At 35.1% G+C, this 21,936-nt stretch overlaps 1 pseudogene; it reads left to right on the top strand.

Annotated features, from left to right (window-relative positions):
* Window positions 1-2,368: 2,368 nt before the first annotated feature.
* Window positions 2,369-21,579, top strand: LOC110732267 (annotated as a pseudogene).
* The last annotated feature ends 357 nt before the right edge of the window (window positions 21,580-21,936 follow it).

Genomic DNA, 21,936 nt, shown 5'->3' with positions numbered 1-21,936 from the left:
TATATACCCCCATTATATGGAATAAATATATATAGATTAATCCTCTCTCAATTTCTCATGTTTCTCCTTATTTTATAACATTAATATAATTATTGAAAGTTATAATATTAATTTTTTGGGAAATTTATCATGTAAACTTGTATTCAATGTGATTTTTTTTAATGTAACCCTAAATTTTGCACTACTTCATGAGGTAACCCTAAACTTGCAAAACATTATTAAATTGGATGGAAAAGCTAACACCATTAATAATTAAAACATATATGTAAAATAAAATTATACTTCCTTAGTAACATAAATATTGCAACAAGGATGAAATTACGCATCCCAAAGCACATTTTATATGTTAAATATCTAAAATTATATAAGAGTAAAAATTATAAAAAGTTGATATTGGAAAAGTATTTTACAAGACGAATCTAACAAGACCCCACATGACTAGCGTGATGTGGTCAAACAAGCGTGATGTATAGTACAAAGGTCCAGTTGTTGCAATATTACTAGAACAGAGAAAGTATATCATATCATATCATATCACATCACTAATAAATAAAGCCGGTTTCGCAGCCAGGCCACGAGACAGCAACACTTGGTATACCAGTTTTTCGCCAAGTGTTACGCCACGTAGGCGAAAAATAGATATTATTGCGACACATATGATACTAAGTAAGTTAATTTTGGATAGTTTTTTTAAGATAAAAATATTGTATAGAGTTTTATTATCAATATACTTCTAATATTTCATATATACAAAATTAATCATAACTTTTAATAAAATATCCTATAACTCGGTTGTATTTCCATCATAAAATTCGTTTTAAAAATTTCTTTAAAATAAGATCCATTTATAATATATTTAATTTATTTATAAAAAAATAGAGAATTAGTAAAAAAAAATTAAGTTAATAAAAATAATTTCAAGTCAATAATATCTATTCACAAAAAAAATTACAAAAAGTACACTATTATTTAATTAAACACAATTTTTTGTATGCGGCCTGTTGTGCCGTGCGATAGGGATCACTCGAGTTACTCGGTTAGGGGTTACTCGAGTTGTCGGGGTTACTTGAGTTTCTCGGTCAGGGGTTACTCGAGTTGCCGGGGTTACTCCAGTTTCTCGGTCAGGGGTTACTTAAGTTACTCCTGATTGAGTAACCCCTCAAGTAACCCATGACCGAGTAACCCCTCGAGTAACTTCTGACTAAGTAACCCCTGACCGAACTCCTTAAGTAACCTTTGATCAAATTACTCGAGTAATCCCTGACCGAACTCCTTAAATAACCCCTGACCGAGTAACTCGAGTAACCTATGACCGAGTAACCCCTAACTGAGTAACTCGAGTAACCCTTGACCTAGTGAACCCCTCGAGTAACCTCTGACCGAGTAACGCGAGTTACCCCTGATTGAATAACTCAGGTAACCCCTAACAAAATAACTCGAGTAACCCTTGCCACACGGTGTGGCTTGCTGCACCAAAAAGTTGTTGTTAATTAAATAAACGATATGGCATCGTATGTCTAAATATCCTACATTATCAAAAGGGATTGTATGACCGTATTTAACATTCAAGCAAAAAAGTTTATACTGAAATTTAATCAACAATCTAGACATTGTCTAGGCACAAAACTAGTATATATATAAACCCAATTTTGTATTAGGGAAGGGAAGGAAGAGTAAAGAAGATTAAAGGAGTTACTTATCTTCTTTATCTTTTCATTTGAACCATTTTAGTTAAAAAATAATGAAATTAGAATCTTTCAAGAAAAAACTATCAAATTAATTAACGGAGTTATGTTTTCCATCCAATTGAATGAGCTTTTACAAGTTTAAGGCTACCTCACTGGTGTAAAAGACAAGGTTATATAACAAAATGCATAGAACACAAGGTTATATGGTACAATTTCCCTAATATTTTTTAAATAAAGTTATAATTTAATTTGTACTTAGGAAATATTGGTAATTTATCGAAAATAACTCTATACCAACAATTTTATCGTAAAAATCTATCCAAATTTTATTGAAAATAAAACTTTAATTAACTTTTTTATCCTATAACATCTATCTAAATCTATCCGACTTTATTCTAAATAAAAATTCAATTCTTTTATGACAAACATTTAAAAAATTGGATGTATAATAAAATATTGTACATCCGCTATAAAGTTACCTTAAAATGATCAAAAGTTATCTTGTAATGAATGTAAGTTACCCAATATATATAAGTTACCCTGATATAAATAAAAGTTATTTATGCTTTATTGATAAAAGTTACCTAAAAAAGTCTAAAAGTTATCTCGATGTACAATAATATTACTGTACATGTATGTACAAAAGTTTTTGTTATTTTATTCTACAAAAATGTATTCAAATAAATAGTATCATACTAATAATTAGCATTTTGAAGACATCCCGTCGGTCTGACTTGCTTCCAATAAAACGTTATTTTCACAGGCGTCAGTCCGTTTCACTTGGTTAAACCTCTCAAAACGCTTATAACCAAACGCAACCCAAACCTTTATCTAGACTTTAGTCATAACGAAAAAACAGAAGTAAGAAAAGCTGAACTTAATCAAAGTGCAGGCCGAGCAAAGGCAAAAAAAAGTCCATTTGGCCCGAAAATTGTATACCCAAACCCGTCCAAAATGGTCTGACCATACGGAATCTTCGGGCCGGGCCAAAAAAATGCACAAACCCAAAAAACAAATCTAGCCGGGCCAGTTCCAATTTCGGGCCAAATGCTGCCTAAAACCCGTCAAAATTCGGGTCGGGCCAGCGGGCCGGACTGACTTTGACCGACTCTAAGAAAAGCGTGTAACTTCATTACCTCATATAAGCCACCTCTCTCACTCTTTCTCTCTCCTCAATTTCATTCTCTCATTCGACATTCCAAATTCCGATGTTTCTTATTACTTACATACAAATTCCTTACTCCTGCATATTTGTAGAATCAACGTGCTAAATTTCAACCTAAACATCAAATTTCAACAGAAATTAGGAAAAAAAATGAGGTTGATAAAAGTTGCAACATGCAATTTGAATCAATGGGCAATGGATTTTGATTACAATTTGAAGAATATCAAGGAATCAATTTCTAGGGCTAAAGATGCTGGCGCCACTATTCGCTTAGGTCCCGAGCTCGAAATCACTGGTTATGGCTGCGAAGATCACTTTTTAGAGCTCGATACTGTCTCTCATGCGTAAGATTCTTCCTCCATTTCAATTTATTTTTATATATTTTGTTCACTGTAATTTCAATTTGATTACTCTAGTTTTAGGATGACAATTGGGATATAAAGTTAATTAGTTCTGGAATTTTAAATTGTATAAATTTGTTACTCTAAATTTCAACTTTAATTTGGACAATTTAGCGGATAGTTTGGACACTTTGGTAATAAATTTTTTGATTAATGGAAATGCTGTGCCTATAAATGCTATAATGTTCCTAAAAAAAATAAAAAAAACTATAATGTTATGTGTTTATGCTATCATCGAAATGTATTATTGCAAATGGAGTAGCTAATTTAAGACGGATGTAACATGTATACCGTAACATTTACTTGTGTATAAATAAAATTAGTTTGCATAATACTTGTGTACTGATGTTTGGATAATATCTACGCGGGTGCGATTGTGAGCAGAGAGTAACTGTAACACTTGATGACGAACATGCAGATGGGAATGTCTGAAAAAAATTTTGCTCGGGCACTGGACTGATGTCTGATGGCATACTATGTAGCTTGGGGATGCCGGTTATTAATGGATCAGCGCGTTACATTTGTATGAACAGAAAAATAATCATGATACGGCCAAAGATGTGGCTTGCCAATGATGGTAATTATAGAGAGCTTCGTTGGTTCACTTCTTGGAAGCATACAGACCAGATGGTAGACTTTCAGCTACCTCCTGATATTGCGGATGCCATATCGCAAACAACGGTGCCCTTTGGTTATGGGTTCATTAAGTTCTTGGACACGTATGTTACCTACTTTATGTTTTGCTTTTGTTGTACGAAGTTTTATCTAGCACTCCTTGATGCATTGTTTCATATTCTTGTGATATTTTTGCCTTTTACAAGCAAATTTGCTCTTGTTGCATGTTATATCCTCGCCCAGATTGCATTTGACAGTTGCTCAAGCATTTATTTCTTTGTCAGAACTGTTGCTGCTGAAATTTGTGAGGAGCTATTTTGTCCAGATCCACCTCATGTTCAACTTGCATTAAATGGTGTTGAAATTTTTATGAATGCTAGTGGAAGTCACCATCAACTAAGAAAGCTTAAAGTTCGCATGGATGCATTTATAGGTGCTACACAAGCTCGTGGAGGACTTTACATGTATAGTAATCAGCAGGGTTGTGATGATGGACGCTTATATTACGGTATTTCTTTAGTTGACTTTATACTTACATTCAATCAATTTGATGAAGGGGATTATGTATGTGTTTTTAGTAGTGTTCATATAGTTTACCTATCTAATTTTTACCCTCTTGATTGATGTGGCAGATGGATGCTGTTGTGTTGTTGTTAACGGAGATGTGATTGCTCAAGGCTCCCAATTCTCATTGAAGGATGTGGAAGTTGTCGTTGCTCATGTGGATCTTGATGCAGTAAGTTTGAATGTTTGATTATAAAAAAAATTCAGTCTTTTTGTTATCAGGCTGATTTGCCTCTTGGGTAATAGATTTTGTACGACCTTCATGCTTGCTTTTATAAATTTTTCATTTTTCAATTTTTTAAATTTTTTTTTTTAAATGTTGGTCATGTGAATATAATGATAGCATTATGGCCATTATCCTTTTATTTTCTTCCAGCTATGTTACACATTGTGCTAGATTGCTCTTTATTTGATCATAATATATATTCTATTGAATTGACTACCTTAATATTTTGATGATTGATTTACGTAAAACAAACTCTGACTAATGATGTTTATGAGTCTTGGTTGAACAGAAAGATTCAGGTACACAAATACATGTTCCGGAGTAGGAACAACAGAGTTTGGAAGACTTGATGATGAATGCAAGCTTTCAAGATGTCCTCACAACTCTATATACTTAGTTACTCAGTGTACGAGCTTAAGAAACAAAAGTGTTGGAAGGAATGGAAGGAATTAAGAAGAAACTCGAAGTTCCTGAAGGAACCTGAAGTTCCCGAAGGAACTTGACGATTGACTCAGAAAGTTTTAAACGAAAGTTTTAAAACAGTTTTCATATCCCTTAATTTAAGGAAGTGATAAAAATCAGTTTTGAAAAAGATTTAAAAAGATTTTATAAATAAATAAATAATTCATTAATTTAAAAAGATAAGTTTTAAATTAATTAATTATTTATCTTTTAATTAATAAATAAATAATTATTTTTTTTTATTAAATGATTATCTTTTTGAATAACTGATTTTTTTGACTTGCTAAATACTGGCTCCTAGTATTAAGGAGAACGTTGAACTTGGGAGTCAAGCTAGGGAAATCATGTTCCTAAATTTCCTCTGCCTACATCCCAACTTCTCAGTCAAAGAGAACGTGGGATTAAGAGGGAAGTGGGAACTTGATGGAAGCTTGGTTTAACTCCTTATAAAAACAGATCAACGTTAAGTTTTGAAAGCGTGGAAAAACAATCTTAAGTATTCTGAGCATAGAGTTTCAAAGTGTTTAAAAGAGAAGTTCCTTCCATCCTTAGTCTCTTAAGTTCTTTAGGAAATACTTGTAATCATTGTGTAATTGGGTTTGGGTTGTGAGAGTTGTAAAGTGTGAGACTTGAGAGAGTTGTTTATACTGTACAAGTGATTCGGAGTAGAATCACAAAGTGTGAGAAACTGTGATTGAGGGATCACAGTTGGGTAACTTGAGTTCCTCGCGGAACTTGAGTCTAGGCAACGTATTAGTGATTGTAAATCATTTTTACATAGTAAATTTATTCATTGTCTATCTCAGTGTCTTTTCTCTTAGTAGTAGATTTAATTCCGCAAAATTTACCATAGTCTACATACACTACAATTCACCCCCCTCTTGTAGTATACATTATTCTATCAATTGGTATCAGAGCAAGGAACTCGGAAAAGCAGAAAGCCCTGTCGAGTCAAGTTCATGGAGGAACAATGTCGAAGGACGAGAGACTATCTGAAGGTTATTCTACACAAAGACCTCCACTCTTCAATGGGAAGTACTACGCCTATTGGAAGACGAGGATGGAGATGTTCATACAGTCCGAGATTTATCAAGTCTGGCGAGCTATCGAGGTAGGAGATTACAAGGTAACAAAGACCAATGCAGAAAACGAGGTAATTCCTAAACCTATTTCTGAATACGATAGAAGCGACTTTGAGAAGAAAGAGATTAATGCTACTGCTAAAAAACTCCTAGTTTGGGGTTTAGGGCCAGATGAACACACTCGTGTTATGGGATGTAAAACAGCAAAAGAAATATGGGATTTACTAGAAATAACCCACGAAGGAACTCATGAAGTTAAACGTTCTAAAATTGATATATTGCTTTCTAAATATGAACGTTTTGAAATGGGTTCAAAAGAAACTATTCAAGAAATGTTTACTCGTTTTAAAAATATTACTAATGAATTAGTTTCTCTTGGTAGAGTTATTCCTATGGATGAACAGGTACGCAAAATTCTAAGGAGTCTTCTTGAAGATGAACGGTGGAGATCCAAAGTGGCAGCTTTGCAGGAATCAAAGGACTTTACAACTTTCAACCTTGAACAACTTGCAGGTTCCTTAATAACTCATGAGCTTCACCTATCAAACAAAAGCCAAGAAAGTTCAAAGAGCCGAGGAATTGCTCTAAAGGTTGTCCAACCAAGTGAAGAGGATTCCGAATCTGGAGAGGAAGAAGCTACCATGCTAGTCAGGAAGCTAAAAAAGTTGTACCGCAACAAAAGGTTTGGTGACCAAAAGAAAAGGAACTTCAAGAAAAACCAATATTCCAAGGAAACTGGAGGATGCCACAAATGTGGGAACACAGATCACTTCATCAAGGAATGCCCTCTCTGGGAATCAGAAAAAGGAAAAGGCAAAATGGAGGAACACGGAAAATCTAATACTCCAAACTTTTCAAAATCTGATTACAGGAAAGCCATGATAGCTGCGTGGGGAGACACAAGTTCCGAGGATGAAGAAGAATCCATGGAAGAAGAGACGGCAAACCTGTGTTTGATGGCTAAACACAGTGAGTCTGCTAAAAAGTCAGAGGAGGTAAATCTCAAACCTAAATTTCTGAAATCCCTGTCAAAAGACAAATTAATTTCTTTGCTCATAGAAACTTTGGATGAATATAAAGAAATATGTCTTAAACTTGGACAAAATGAAAAAGCTCTAGAAATCTATAAGGATCATATGAAATATTTGAATAGTTCAAGAACAGATGTTCAGGGAAGATTCTTTGATTTGCTAGATAGAAACTCTATGCTAAAGGAAACATTGGAAAGAGTCAAAAATGAAAATATCATGTTAAATGTTGAATTGACTCAGTATAAATTGTTATGCACTAACATTGATTCTAATAATGCTCTTCAATTGCCTTTAGTAACCTTTAATGATGATCTTGAAAATTTGAAAAAAGAATTGCAGGTTACTAAAGACAAAAATGAATCCCTTGAAAAGGATTTAGAAAGAGTTAGAAACAACAAAAGTGCAATCCACATGGGAGTTCCAAAGTGGATATCTGAAGCTCAAACCAGAAGGACAGAGGGTTTGGGTTTCAACCACAAAAAGAAGAACAGTGGTAAAAAGAAAAAGTACGTGGAACTCTCTAGTGAGACTGTGTGTTCCTTCTGTGGCAAGTCAGGACACAAAGATACTGATTGCAAAAGAAAGGAACTTAAGTCCACTAAAAATATAGCTTATGTATGGCAAAAGAAAAATGAGTTTGCTGTATCAACAAAGGAACCCATGAAAGATGGGGTTCCTGAATTTAACCCTTAGTTTCTTTTGCAGGTCGAAGTGAGGGGGAACAACCAATGGTACCTCGATAGTGGTTGTTCTAAGCACATGACAGGAGACAAAACTAGATTTCTCTCACTGACGGCCTATACAGGAGGAATTGTGACCTTTGGTGATAACAAGAAAGGCAGCATTGTTGCCGTAGGAAAGGTTGGAAGGTCAAGTTCCCAAGCTATTGATAACGTTTTTTTTAGTCGAGGGCCTCAAACACAACTTATTAAGCATATCACAATTTTGTGATAAAGGAAACTCTGTAAGTTTTGATTCTGAAAAATGTAGCATCATTCAGAATGACAATGGGAAAGTTTTGCTGGAAGGAACTCGGAAAGGAAACACTTATACAGTGGATCTCAATACAGTTCCGAGGAACAACTTAACTTGCCTCAGTGTCATTGAGGATGATCCTTTACTGTGGCATAAACGTTTTGGTCATGCAAGTTTCTCTTTGATTGATAAGTTAAGAACAAGGAACTTGGTAGAGGGACTTCCTTCAATCAAGTTCCTATGTGACAAAATTTGTGACGCTTGTGTGAAAGGAAAGCAGGTCAGGACATCCTTTAAATCCAAGAAGATGGTGAGTTCCACGAAACCCTTAGAGTTAATTCATATGGATTTATGTGGTCCTATGAGAATTCAAAGTAGAAGTGGAAAGAAGTACGTCTTAGTAATTGTTGATGATTATTCTAGATTTACATGGGTTATTTTTATGTCTAGTAAGGATGAGACTTTTGACGAGTTTGTTACATTTTCCAGGAGAATTCAAAAGTCCACAGGTTGTCAACTGATACACCTTAGATCCGATCATGGCACTAAATTTGAGAATTTTAAATTTGATGATTTATGCAGGGAACAAGGCTTAAGTCATAATTTCTCAGCTCCAAGAACTCCACAGCAAAATGGAGTTGTGGAAAGGAAGAACAGAACCTTAGAAGACATGGCTCGAACCATGTTAATAGCTAGCGATCTTCCAAGGAACTTCTGGGCAGAAGCCGTGAATACAGCCTGTTATATTATAAATCGTGTCATGCTAAGGCCTATATTAAATAAGACACCCTATGAACTGATGAAAGGCAGAAAACCGAACATATCTCATCTTAGAGCATTCGGTTGTAAATGTTTTGTGCATAATAATGGTAAAAGAAACATAGGGAAATTTGATGAAAGAAGTGATGAAGCCGTATTTCTTAGATATGCTACTAACAGTAAAGCGTATAGAGTTTACAATAAACGTACTATGTGTGTTGAGGAAAGTGTGCATGTTATATTTGATGAAACTAATCCACTTCCATGGACACAGGAACATGAGGACTATGACTTTGAAATTGGTCTAGTACGTTCTCAAGAACAAGAAAAAGATGCAGTAATTCCAAATAAGCAGCCAACTCGAGTAAATGAAAATCATGAAAATCCGGAGAAGGAACTCGACATACTGACTGAAGTTCCTTCGACAGAACAACCTCAGATTGAAGAACCTGCCGAGGAACTAATAACACAAGAGGAAATCACTGAAGAAGAAGCAACTGGCTCAGAAAATAAGAATAGTCGAGTTACTATCCAAACCTTCCAGCCCAAACCTTGGAAGCACCAAAAGTCACACCCACTGGACAAAATTATTAGTGACTTATGCAAAGGAACTCAGACTAGATCGCAAATGAGGAACTTCTATGCCTTCAATGCTTTTCTATCTACTTTGGAACCTTGCAACCATAAAGAAGCCTTAGAAGACCCTGACTGGATTATAGCCATGCAAGAGGAACTTAATGAATTCGAAAGAAATCAGGTATGGCATCTTGAACCTAAGCCACTAGATAAAAAGGTCATAGGTTTAAAATGGGTCTTTCGAAACAAACTTGATGAATATGGTATAATTGTAAGAAATAAGGCTAGGTTGGTTGTAAAGGGATATAACCAAAAGGAAGGTATTGATTTTGAGGAAACATTTTCTCCTGTTTCTAGACTTGAGGCTATTAGAATTTTAATATCTTTTGCTGCTTTTATGGGTTTTAAACTGTATCAGATGGACGTAAAGTGTGCGTTTTTGAATGGTTTATTAAAAGAAATAGTTTACGTCGATCAAACCCCTGGATTCGAGAATCCAAACTTTCCAAACCATGTTTTTAAACTTGATAAGGCTCTCTACGGGCTAAAACAGGCTCCAAGAGCATGGTATGAAAGATTGTCTAAGTTCCTTTTGGAAAATGATTTTAAACGAGGAAAAATTGATAAAACTTTGTTTTTAAAATCTAAAGGAACTAATCTCTTAGTTGTACAGATCTATGTTGATGATATTATATTTGGTGCAACTAACGAATCTTTGTGCAAGTACTTTGCTGACTTGATGTGCAGTGAGTTCCAAATGAGCATGATGGGGGAACTCAATTTCTTTTTAGGACTGCAGATCAAACAAACATAATCAGGAATATTTATACATCAGCAAAAATATGTCAAGGAACTCCTGAAAAAGTATAACCTTGACAGCGCAAAGACTAACCACACTCCTATGGGAACTAACTCTAGGTTAGACGAAGATCCCTCGGGAACTTGTGTGGACCAGACAAAGTACAGAGGTATGATTGGTTCCTTACTATACTTAACTGCAAGTAGACCTGAAATTTCTTTTAGTGTTGGTCTGTGTGCTAGGTTCCAATCAAACCCCAAAGAATCGCATCTAACAGCCGTCAAGAGAATACTGAGATATCTCAAAGGAACTGACGACTTGAGTTTATTCTACCTAAGAAGTGACACATATGATCTTACTGGATTTGCCGATGCCGACTATGCTGGGGATTTGGTGAATAGAAAAAGTACATCAGGTATGGTCCAATTCCTAGGATCTTGTTTAGTTTTTTGGAGTTCCAAGAAACAGAATACAGTTGCTCTATCCACAGCAGAAGCAGAATACGTAGCAGCTGCTGCATGTTGCTCACAACTGTTGTGGATAAAACAACAATTACGTGATTTTGGCATAGTTCTTGAATGTGTTCCAATATACTGTGATAGTACAAGTGCTATTTGCATATCAAAAGATCCAGTACATCATTCACGTGTAAAGCAAATTCATGTTAGACATCATTTTCTAAAAGACAATGTGGAAAAAGGCTCTATTAAACTAGAATTTGTACAAACTGAATATCAAATTGCTGACATTCTAACAAAGCCTTTGAGTAGAGAAAAATTCAAAAAGATGCGATTGAAACTCGGAATGATAAAGCTGAATTGAGCAGTTCTTCTTGGAACCCCAAGGTATGTCTTAGTGAAACGACTGAGCAATTGCTATATATAACCTTGGTGTGAAAAACATAATCTCGAATCTTGCAATGAAAGAGTGTGTAATTCTAATGAGTATGTGATCATGTGATTATGTTGATAAAGAAGACAAATTAAGCCATATTATTTTCCAAGTTCCTTTTTGTAAAGCTCTGTACATGTTAACCAGTATTTTACTTTGAAGTAACTTACTGGAAATTTTTTTTCTTTCGTAATTTTTATTTTTCTTTATTTTTCAATTTTTATTTTTATCTTTTTATTATTTTTGTTATCTTATAAATTTAAAAACAACAAAAAGATTTTTTTTCTCAATTAGATTTTATCTTATTTTTTTTTATTTTTATCATTGTCAAAATAAATCACAACCTTTTCTCTATCCCACTAAACTCTCAACCGTCACCTATCTTTTCACCTCACTTACCACACGCACCCACTCACCTCAAAAAACCCCAAAACACCAACCGCCACTTCCAACCTTCAAAGTTCCTCTAACCAATGAAGAAACCCACCCCTTGAAACCAGAAAACATACTCCATGAAAAATCCCTTTCAAAATTAAGACTTAAAGTTGTTCGTGGAAAAGTTTGTTTTATTACCGATGTACACTCGGAATCTGAGGAAGAGGGAGATCAACGTGAGGGGGAACTGAATGAGAGGGAAAGCATTGATGAGGAGGAAGACAGTGAGAAGGAAGAAGTAAAAGAGGAAGACAGTGAGAAGGAAGAAGTAAAAGAGGAAGAAAACAGTGAGAAAGAAAAAGAAAAGAAAGAGAAAGACAGTGAGAAAAATGATGAAAAAGAAGAGGAAACAGAGAGTGAAAAAGAAGAGGAAAAAGAGAGTGAAAAAGAGAGAAAAAGTGCAGTAGAGAGGGAAACAGAAGAAGAGAAAGAAATAGAGAGTGAGAAGGAGGAAAAAGATGACAAAGAGGAGTTAGTGAAAGAGCTACTCAAGGAAATTGGAGGCTCTGTTAAACAAATTGTCCCTGTAACAGGTAGAAAAAGGAGAAGCGTTAGACTTGCTTCTTCTAAACCCAGAACACTGAGATCTCAGCCTGTTATTATTGTTGAATTGGATGATGATACATCTAAAGTTTCTGAAGGAACTTCCACCCAAGTTCCTCAGGGTCCGTCTTCCCTTGTTTCTGAAGGAACTCCATCACCACCCCCTATTCCTTCCTCTGTTCACCAAACCACACCTTCTCCGCCTGCTTCACAGCCTCGTACTTCTGGTTTCGGCTTCAGTGCTTTTAGCTCCGGTCCAAGTTCCTTGCAAATCCAAGAGGAACTTCAGCTTTTGTCCACTACACTTACACAGAGTATAACTAACCTTTCTTCTAAAGTGGATAACCTGGCTACTAAAGTTGAGGGGCTGCAAACTCAGATGCTTTCTCTGGAAGATAAAGTAAATGCTCATATGGACTTCTCGGCTCAGGAACTCAAAGCTAAAGTGAAGCAAAGTTGTTACAAGACCATTCTCGATGCGATCAAGGATGTTACCTTACCATGAAGCTGCTACCATTTCCTAGCCCTTTGCAAAACAAACCTAACCCACTCTTTCTTGTGATTTATTAAACAATGATATTGTCCTTCAATTTTATTTTATTTGGCTTGTTTTGAACACTTTATTTTGTTTTTATTTCGGTTTGTATTAAACTGGCTAAGTTTGTCTTTGAAATTGATGTTTTCATTTTGGTTGCATATGAACTGTGTGCGCATGCTTAATCGTTCATGAATTCAGATTTACTACTCCCTCCGTAGTTTAGTACAATATATAGCATGCTCTTTCTATCATTTTGATAATGTCAAAAGGGGGAAGAGAAGAACAAACTCAGAAAGCTGGACTCAAATCGATTCCCTTCAAGTCTTCATCATTTAAGTAAAGGTATAAATTTCACAATTTATTAATTTCATGAATGATGCAAACTTCTTTATCCTTAGTTATTTTATTGCTTTAAATAATTTAATTGTTTTATTTAAGTATTGGTTACTCTGATTGCTTGGATGTTTGTTTTGTTTAACCGAGTTTGTTTTTGTTTGTCATCATCAAAAAGGGGGAATATTGTTGAATTGACTACCTTAATATTTTGATGATTGACTTACGTAAAACAAACTCTGACTAATGATGTTTATGAGTCTTGGTTGAACAGAAAGATTCAGGTACACAAATACATGTTCCGGAGTAGGAACAACAGAGTTTGGAAGACTTGATGATGAATGCAAGCTTTCAAGATGTCCTCACAACTCTATATACTTAGTTACTCAGTGTACGAGCTTAAGAAACAAAAGTGTTGGAAGGAATGGAAGGAATTAAGAAGAAACTCGAAGTTCCTGAAGGAACCTGAAGTTCCCGAAGGAACTTGACGATTGACTCAGAAAGTTTTAAACGAAAGTTTTAAAACAGTTTTCATATCCCTTAATTTAAGGAAGTGATAAAAATCAGTTTTGAAAAAGATTTAAAAAGATTTTATAAATAAATAAATAATTCATTAATTTAAAAAGATAAGTTTTAAATTAATTAATTATTTATCTTTTAATTAATAAATAAATAATTATTTTTTTTTATTAAATGATTATCTTTTTGAATAACTGATTTTTTTGACTTGCTAAATACTGGCTCCTAGTATTAAGGAGAACGTTGAACTTGGGAGTCAAGCTAGGGAAATCATGTTCCTAAATTTCCTCTGCCTACATCCCAACTTCTCAGTCAAAGAGAACGTGGGATTAAGAGGGAAGTGGGAACTTGATGGAAGCTTGGTTTAACTCCTTATAAAAACAGATCAACGTTAAGTTTTGAAAGCGTGGAAAAACAATCTTAAGTATTCTGAGCATAGAGTTTCAAAGTGTTTAAAAGAGAAGTTCCTTCCATCCTTAGTCTCTTAAGTTCTTTAGGAAATACTTGTAATCATTGTGTAATTGGGTTTGGGTTGTGAGAGTTGTAAAGTGTGAGACTTGAGAGAGTTGTTTATACTGTACAAGTGATTCGGAGTAGAATCACAAAGTGTGAGAAACTGTGATTGAGGGATCACAGTTGGGTAACTTGAGTTCCTCGCGGAACTTGAGTCTAGGCAACGTATTAGTGATTGTAAATCATTTTTACATAGTAAATTTATTCATTGCCTATCTCAGTGTCTTTTCTCTTAGTAGTAGATTTAATTCCGCAAAATTTACCATAGTCTACATACACTACAATTCACCCCCCTCTTGTAGTATACATTATTCTATCATATTCATTACAGATTGCTAGCCTACGACTCTCCTCAAGTAGCCTACAGCAGCAGCAGGCGAGCAAAAAAGTAGCAGTCCCATTTATTGTAGCTCCTTACAAGCTTTGCCAATCATTCCACTTAAAAGAACCTATTTCATGTCCACTCAAGGTTAGCCCATCATCTATTCAAGTAATATGTTGGTCAAAAGTAATCACTTTCAAGTACGATTTGCATTTTAAGTTTTTAACCTGTGCTTATTGGAGGAGAAAGATTCTTGATCTTCGAACTTCAACAATGATTTCCCTGTTTTTTTTTTCTTTTTTTTCCGGACATAAACCATTTTATAAATCCAGTCAATTAAACAAAGTTTAATAGAACTGTAGGGTAGAACCTTCTTTGCTACTCTTGCTTGGGTACTACCTACAGTCTTTTAACAGTATGTTGTCAATATTTAAGCTCACTCCTACTGGACCGGTCTTGATTCTAGATATTAAACAGGTATATAGTTGTCCAGGCTCTCTTTATTCAACTATGCGTAATTATTATGTTCCGTTTAGTAGGTGACAATAAATGTATTTGGAATGAATTTTTATTTACAGTGCGTTTTTAAGGAAAGTCCTATGCCAATGTCCACGGTAAAACTAATTCACCCAATAGTATCTCTTTTTCTTCATAAGTTTCCATTACCAACTATTACGACTTTTTGAGGGGTGATTTTGGTATGTTTACTCTATTATAAAGATGAAATTATGAAACAGCTGATAACTATTTTTGACTAGATTTAGACCTTAAATTCACTTTTGGATATGAGTAGGATGCACCTGGGCTACTTTGGAGTTAGGAGCTAGATTAACTCCCTGATGAGGAATCAATCACTCACCACCCAGAATTTCTGGTGATCAAATTACCCCCTCTTGAGGCTGTTCTATTCTTGCCATTCAGAATCGCGACTGGTCTATTCTTGCTTCTGCTACTGCTGATTCTGCCTTCTAAAGTCCTTCCATTACACTTCAATTGTATGAAATAAGATGCTTGGTCCTTATCGTCTTAAATAATGGTCAATTGTACAAGATCAATGGTTCCTGATAATCAGAAATCTTGATTTTGACCAGCTGTTGCTGCTAAGTTCAACTTGTCTCTAGTTATTGACTTTAGCTGGAAAATCGAATGCCCAATATCTAAAATCATTGGTTAATCATGTTTAGACCACTAGGTTAATCAAACTGACTTAGCTTTGGAATATTCTAAAATCTAATTCTGAGAACACCAAAGCCTTGTTCCCAAAAGACGAAGATGACTGCATAAATTTGGTCTTTGGCTAGCTTTGGAATATTCTAAAATCTAGGCCTAGCACTATCTAAATGTGTGAAGTCTTAGTTTTCCATGGGAAGAAGCTTTGTCACGTTTTATCGCACACTTTTAAGCTTATCAAGTTATCAAATATGGCCTATTTTGGCCGCACCCCAAATGGTCTGTCTTTTTTTTGAGAGATATGGCCTGTCACGGACAAGCTGTTTTTACGCATTGTCATTGGCCCAATGGATCATCCTTGTCTGATTTTATTGGCTTCAGCCATGACATTTGGCATCAAGTCTTGGCCTAGATCGATGCCTCAACACACTTTTTTAAGGCGCACCCCAACATTTTATCACCTATTCTATTGTTTGCAATTGGCGATTTCCAATAAACTATTAATCCAAAAGGGGATTGAATAACTTACTACTTGACTAATTTACAAGTAAAGAACATTTTGTTGAGATATCTGGCCAGCGCCAGTCCTTTATAGCCAAAAAATAAAAAGTGTTTGTTTGAACCTCTTTCTACATTGCTAAACAAATGTGCATTTTTCCCTTCAACAACATATTTATCATTTTGTAGTCTCTACATATGCATTTGTCTGATGGAGATGCAGTGGTTACTTGTAGACTAAGTACCGTGAACATAAACCTGAGGAAGAGATAGCTTTGGGGCCCGCTTGCTGGCTATGGGACTATATAAGAAGAAGTGGAGCTTCTGGTTTCTTGCTTCCACTTTCTGGAGGCGCTGATAGCTCCTCTGTTGCTGCAATTGTTGGCTGCATGTGCCAACTCGTTGTTAAAGGCGAGTTCATGATAAGCCTACCTATCATTTGTTGTAATTAAGTCTTTAATTTGACCAAAATTTGCAGCTTTCTTACCGCATAGAATATAGTCATAATTTTAATGCTCAAGGTTCTTTTTTTATTTCATATTTCTGAATGATATAATACTAGTAGTTCACAATGACATGTACTTTGAATTCTTAGATGTTCATTATGTTGTTATTTTTGTTATGGCTCATTGAAATAAAAATTATGCTGTTTGGTATCCAGAAATTCATAATGGGGATGAACGAGTTAAATCTGACGCGATAAGAATTGGCCAGTATCCTGACGGCAAATTTCCAACTGATAGCAAAGACTTTGCAAAGCGCATATTTTACAGTGTGTTCATGGGGACTGAAAATAGGTACAACTAAATGCTACTCTGTAATTCCAAGCAATGTCTTTTTGTTTTGTGCATCATACAATTGCCAAGATGTGTGCTCACTAATCAATTAGCACATCAGTCACAAATATAAGACGATGAGTTCCATAGATGAAGTGCTGTTTCATGCAAGAGCAAAACTGTTGCTAATTTATAGTACATCTAAAATGTTCTCTGGTGTCAATATATACAATAAACATTGGCATTAACATTGTTTATCTAAGTATGCAATGACAAGAGGCTCAAAAATGATTGAGCATGATGATTTTCCGTCTTACATAGATTAGATGGTAATCATTTAATGATTGGGTAAAGGATTTTGTTAATACCCTTCCCACAGTTTTTTTTTTTTTTTTTTTTCGGGGAGGTTGTTACTGCTTAGATTATGTAATTTGATAATGATTGTCAATATCATCCCTTTGCAGTTCTGAAACAACAAAATCACGTGCCAAAGAGCTTGCAGATGAGATTGGGTCATGGCATCTTGATGTCTGTATAGATGGTGTTATTTCAGCTCTACTAACTTTGTTTCAGAGACTAACGGGAAAACGCCCTCGCTATAAGGTGATCGATCCCTTCTCTGAATGTAAATGAAAAAGACCATATTGAGAATAGAAGGGTGGACTGTAGTTTATTTGGATTTTACCATTAATTTAATGTTATTATAATCTAATAATGATTCAGTGCATCACTGTATTTTAGCTGATATTACATTTTTACTATATTGATAGTGCTACTGTAGATCTTTGAAATTATACATGTCTTGGTTGTTATGCAGGTTGATGGAGGATCCAATGTTGAGAACTTAGGGCTACAGAACATTCAAGCTCGTATTAGAATGGTTTTGGCTTTCATGCTGGCATCACTTATGCCTTGGGTTCATAGCAAATCAGGGTTTTATCTTGTGCTCGGTAGCTCCAATGTTGATGAAGCATTGCGTGGTTACTTGACAAAGGTGATCTTTTCTGGTCTGGACTCATGTCTTTAGTGTATAGTAGAACTACCTCGATTTCTTCCATCTTGACAGAATTAATTAGATTGTTGGTTGATTCTTGTGGATATTTTTTGCTATTGCTCATCCATTGATTGTGTTACTTTTACTTTGCGTATGTTTCTTAGTATGATTGTAGCTCAGCCGACATAAATCCTATTGGAAGTATTAGTAAGACCGATCTTCGAGCATTCTTGCGGTGGGCTGCTGTCAATCTTGGCTACTCTTCCTTGGCAGAGGTTGAAGCTGCTCCACCAACTGCTGAATTGGAGCCAATACGCTCAGATTACACACAGGTGACTCTTTGGTAGATGCATCACTGAACATTCTTGTGTTAAATGTCGTTACTTGTGGAGTTGTATCTCATTAATTTTCTTGTTGGTCCTTTTCCTTTTCCTCTTATGACTTAAAATACATGTAGCTAATTTTCCGACTTGTTGAAAACCCATTAATAGTCTTACCATGCTGCTAGTGGGGATTCATTTACGCCCAATAGCGAGTGAGAGACTGAGACTTGCCTCAGAACTATGGTAACATCTGCTTAGCGTAGTTGATAGTTACTATGTGGTCCTTTTCTATTACCTTCTCCTGCTTACCCCAAAGATTGAAGGCCTTTATAAATTTTGTTGGCTTATCCCATTGGTATTCTGTTGTGACATTAAATGAAAGAAGTGACTTTCTCTTCACCTCACCTTTAAACCCGTGGTTGCTTCTCTCTCCTATGGGGAGAGATTTTTTTGGAGAGAACTGAAGAATAATACGTAGTATTTTTTTCCCCGCTTGAAGTAGAAAATTGATTCTTAGCTTCTTCATGTAATGATTTGCTCACAGCTAGATGAAGTGGACATGGGAATGACGTATGAGGACCTCTCAGTTTATGGCCGACTGCGTAAAATTTACCGTCGTGGTCCTGTATCTATGTTCACGGTATGTAACTATGTACTATTTTGCTTCATATTGATGAATACATATTCCGTCAAATCATCTACAGGCAATTAGGCTGAGAAATCCTGTGAACATGAAAACTGTGTAAAAGCATTGAATAATTTTTGCCATTTGCATAGCTAAAATTAATTGTATTTTTCTTTAATGATCAGATAAATACAGAAATGACAATCATTTACAATGTTTAAAGCACAAACCATCCAAAAGAACAAGTATGATATTGTTCTTTTAAGCTGAGCCTTTAGAAACCTGTAGTTTTTTTTTTTTTTTTTTTTTTTTTTTGGGGGGGGGGGGGGGGGGGGGGGGGGGGGGGGGGGGGGGGGTTGGGGGGGGGGGGGTGGGAGGAGTACCATTTAAGGCGGCCATGCTTATATGTGGTTCATTAAGTAACAAGTTATTGTCAGAATGTCAGGTGCCAATTACTACTCAAAACAGATTTAATTGATGGGTAAATAGATGGTGCAAGAAGTAAATATTAGGTTGATGAAGTAGGATTTTGTTTTTTCATCTTCCTTGGTCATAACTCAGAAGAACCGATGGTGATGCTTCAACTGAGCTCTTTAAGCAGTGAACAATAGATCTGACCTCATTCAAGGACATGAATTTCACATTTCGAAATCTGGAATATATTACTTATCATTATTTAATGTCCGAACATAGCTTGGGCCTTCTAGAATATGCGCAGTAATCTACTGCATAATTTTCAGCTAGATAAAAAAACCTGCTTTGACTTTAACAAGAATCCTTGAAACTAATAGGAGATGACTTTTGCTATATATCATATTCCAATTTCTTGCAGGATCTTTGCTTTAGATGGGGTTCAAAATTGACTCCATCAGAAATGGCTGAAAAGGTAAAGTACTTCTTTAAGTACTACTCCATCAATCGGCACAAGATGACTGTCCTGACGCCTTCCCACCATGCAGAGGTATCTTTTTCTACCGAACACGGTTTTCGTGGAAATAGGTTATGTTGTAAGCTATAAATCCTTATGTATTGTTGCTTTTTTTTGAAGAGCTATTCACCAGAGGACAATAGGTTCGATCTACGTCAGTTCTTGTACAACTCGAGATGGCCATTTCAATTCCGCAAGATTGATCAGCTTGTTAAGGAGATCAATGGTGAAAAAATTCTCCTAGCAAAATCCAATGACAAAGATAAATCAGAACTTGAATCAGGTCATACTGGTGGCATGGGAGTTGCAGCTGCTGGATCTGGAAACCCTAATGTGGGGTTTTAGTTAAAATTGCATCAGCTACGCGGGTTTTCACCCTCGACTTGTACATCTTGTAGAGTTTTGATTTTTAGAGCATACGCTAATAATTACCTTGTTAGATTCATTCACCATAATTCCGTTTGTTACATTCTGAAGGACATTAGGAACTTTGTCATAATTCATCCACCAGACCTGGTTAGCTGATTTCTTTGTGCTCAAAGGCACTAGAGGTAGAAAATTAATAAGTTAGACCTTAAGTGTATATATAATGGAAAAATGGAAAGTTAAATGGTCAATAGATCCATGAAATATATGTCTTTGATTTAGATGGGAAGTTATCTCAGATGTCAGACATTGACACATTGTTGTTTGTTCAATACATTTACCTGTACAACGACTAACGTGATTTTCAGCTTTTCACAGATATCTGAAGGTTGAGTGAGGTTAAATTCTTTGCTCTTTTTGAAGTCAAGGCATCTACTTGAAAGGTGCAACCGTTTATGCAATTTTCTTTTTTTCTTTTTTTTTTTTTGGATGGGGGATTTATGCACTTAAAATAAGGCAATCTTCAAACAACACAGTGCTTTATAATATAACTTTTTGGCCTATATAGTTCATAATTTAAGGACAGGCATTTCATTTAACTAACCATTGAAATGCAAAGAGCTACTTGCCAATTTGAATCTAATTTATTCTTATCAATGATGAAGAAGACCAAGTGGAAAACATCCTTGTGTCATTGCTATTGGGAGGGCTATCAAACCACGGATTGGCTAGCAAATTGAGGTGTGATTCATGAATCATGACTCCTTCGGACCTTTGGAGTATGGTCCGGAGTAGAAGAAAACAATATTACACAATTTATTTCTTGCATATTAGTTTAGTTTATTTGGAGCAAGCCCATCATCGTTAGAACACCAGAAAATTACTAAAGAAAAGTTGTTGGCAGCATGCTACAATTATAAAGTTAGTACTCCGTGTGATATTAAATCACACAATTGTACAGAGTTTAATGGCAACTTTCCACCTTTTTTGGGGATTATTTGAATCAATATTATTTGTTCCGCATAATTCCATAAACTTAATGATGTTAGCTTTTTCATTTTACTAAGCTGGCCCAAAATCCTATAGTACTTGAACTTTCTAACTATGCCCCAACTTCAAGAATATGTACGTATTTGGTATTTCTAAATCCTAGATTGAATTTAAAAAAAAAAAAAGAAAAGAAAAGAAAAAAAAAAAAGACTACTCTAGTCCTAATTGGTCAATCTTCACCCTGATAAGACCAATTATTTTGAACACGTGCCTAATTTTATGGTTGTTATCTTCAGTTTCTGACTTGTCTAGATTAGATATTCGGAATCTCTCCCTCTAATATTTTTTTTTTTTCAATTATTGTTATTATTATTAATACAGAGTAATAATTTAATAAAAAAAATCAACACATGCATAAGGAATTAGGAACTACTCCCTTTGTCCCTATTTTTTTGTTCTATTTGATTGTGCATGATCTCCAAGATGCGTATTAAAACGTCTGTATCTTTAAAATATACAATAAGGCGAATGTAACAAGATCATTCATGACTAAATTATCTTTTATAAATTAACGGTAATTTATGGTCAAACTGATCCCAAAAATGTCAATGGGGCAAAAATAAAGGGACGGAGGGAGTAATAATTAAGAAAAGCTAAAAATAGACTTGAAAATCAAACAAATTGGTATTGGTATTAGGTATGCCTAATTATGTTTTAAGTTCCTAAATCAATACAGAACTAAAAATTATACGGAGTATTACTAAACACAAGTTAGTACAGAGTAATCTTCAAGAATTATTACCTCATGACTTTTGAAAATGTGTATTCC

Source organism: Chenopodium quinoa, unplaced genomic scaffold (assembly GCF_001683475.1).
Source record: "Chenopodium quinoa cultivar QQ74 unplaced genomic scaffold, ASM168347v1, whole genome shotgun sequence".
NCBI classification, from domain to species: Eukaryota; Viridiplantae; Streptophyta; class Magnoliopsida; order Caryophyllales; family Amaranthaceae; genus Chenopodium; species Chenopodium quinoa.
This window is presented reverse-complemented; position numbering and strand designations above follow the sequence as displayed.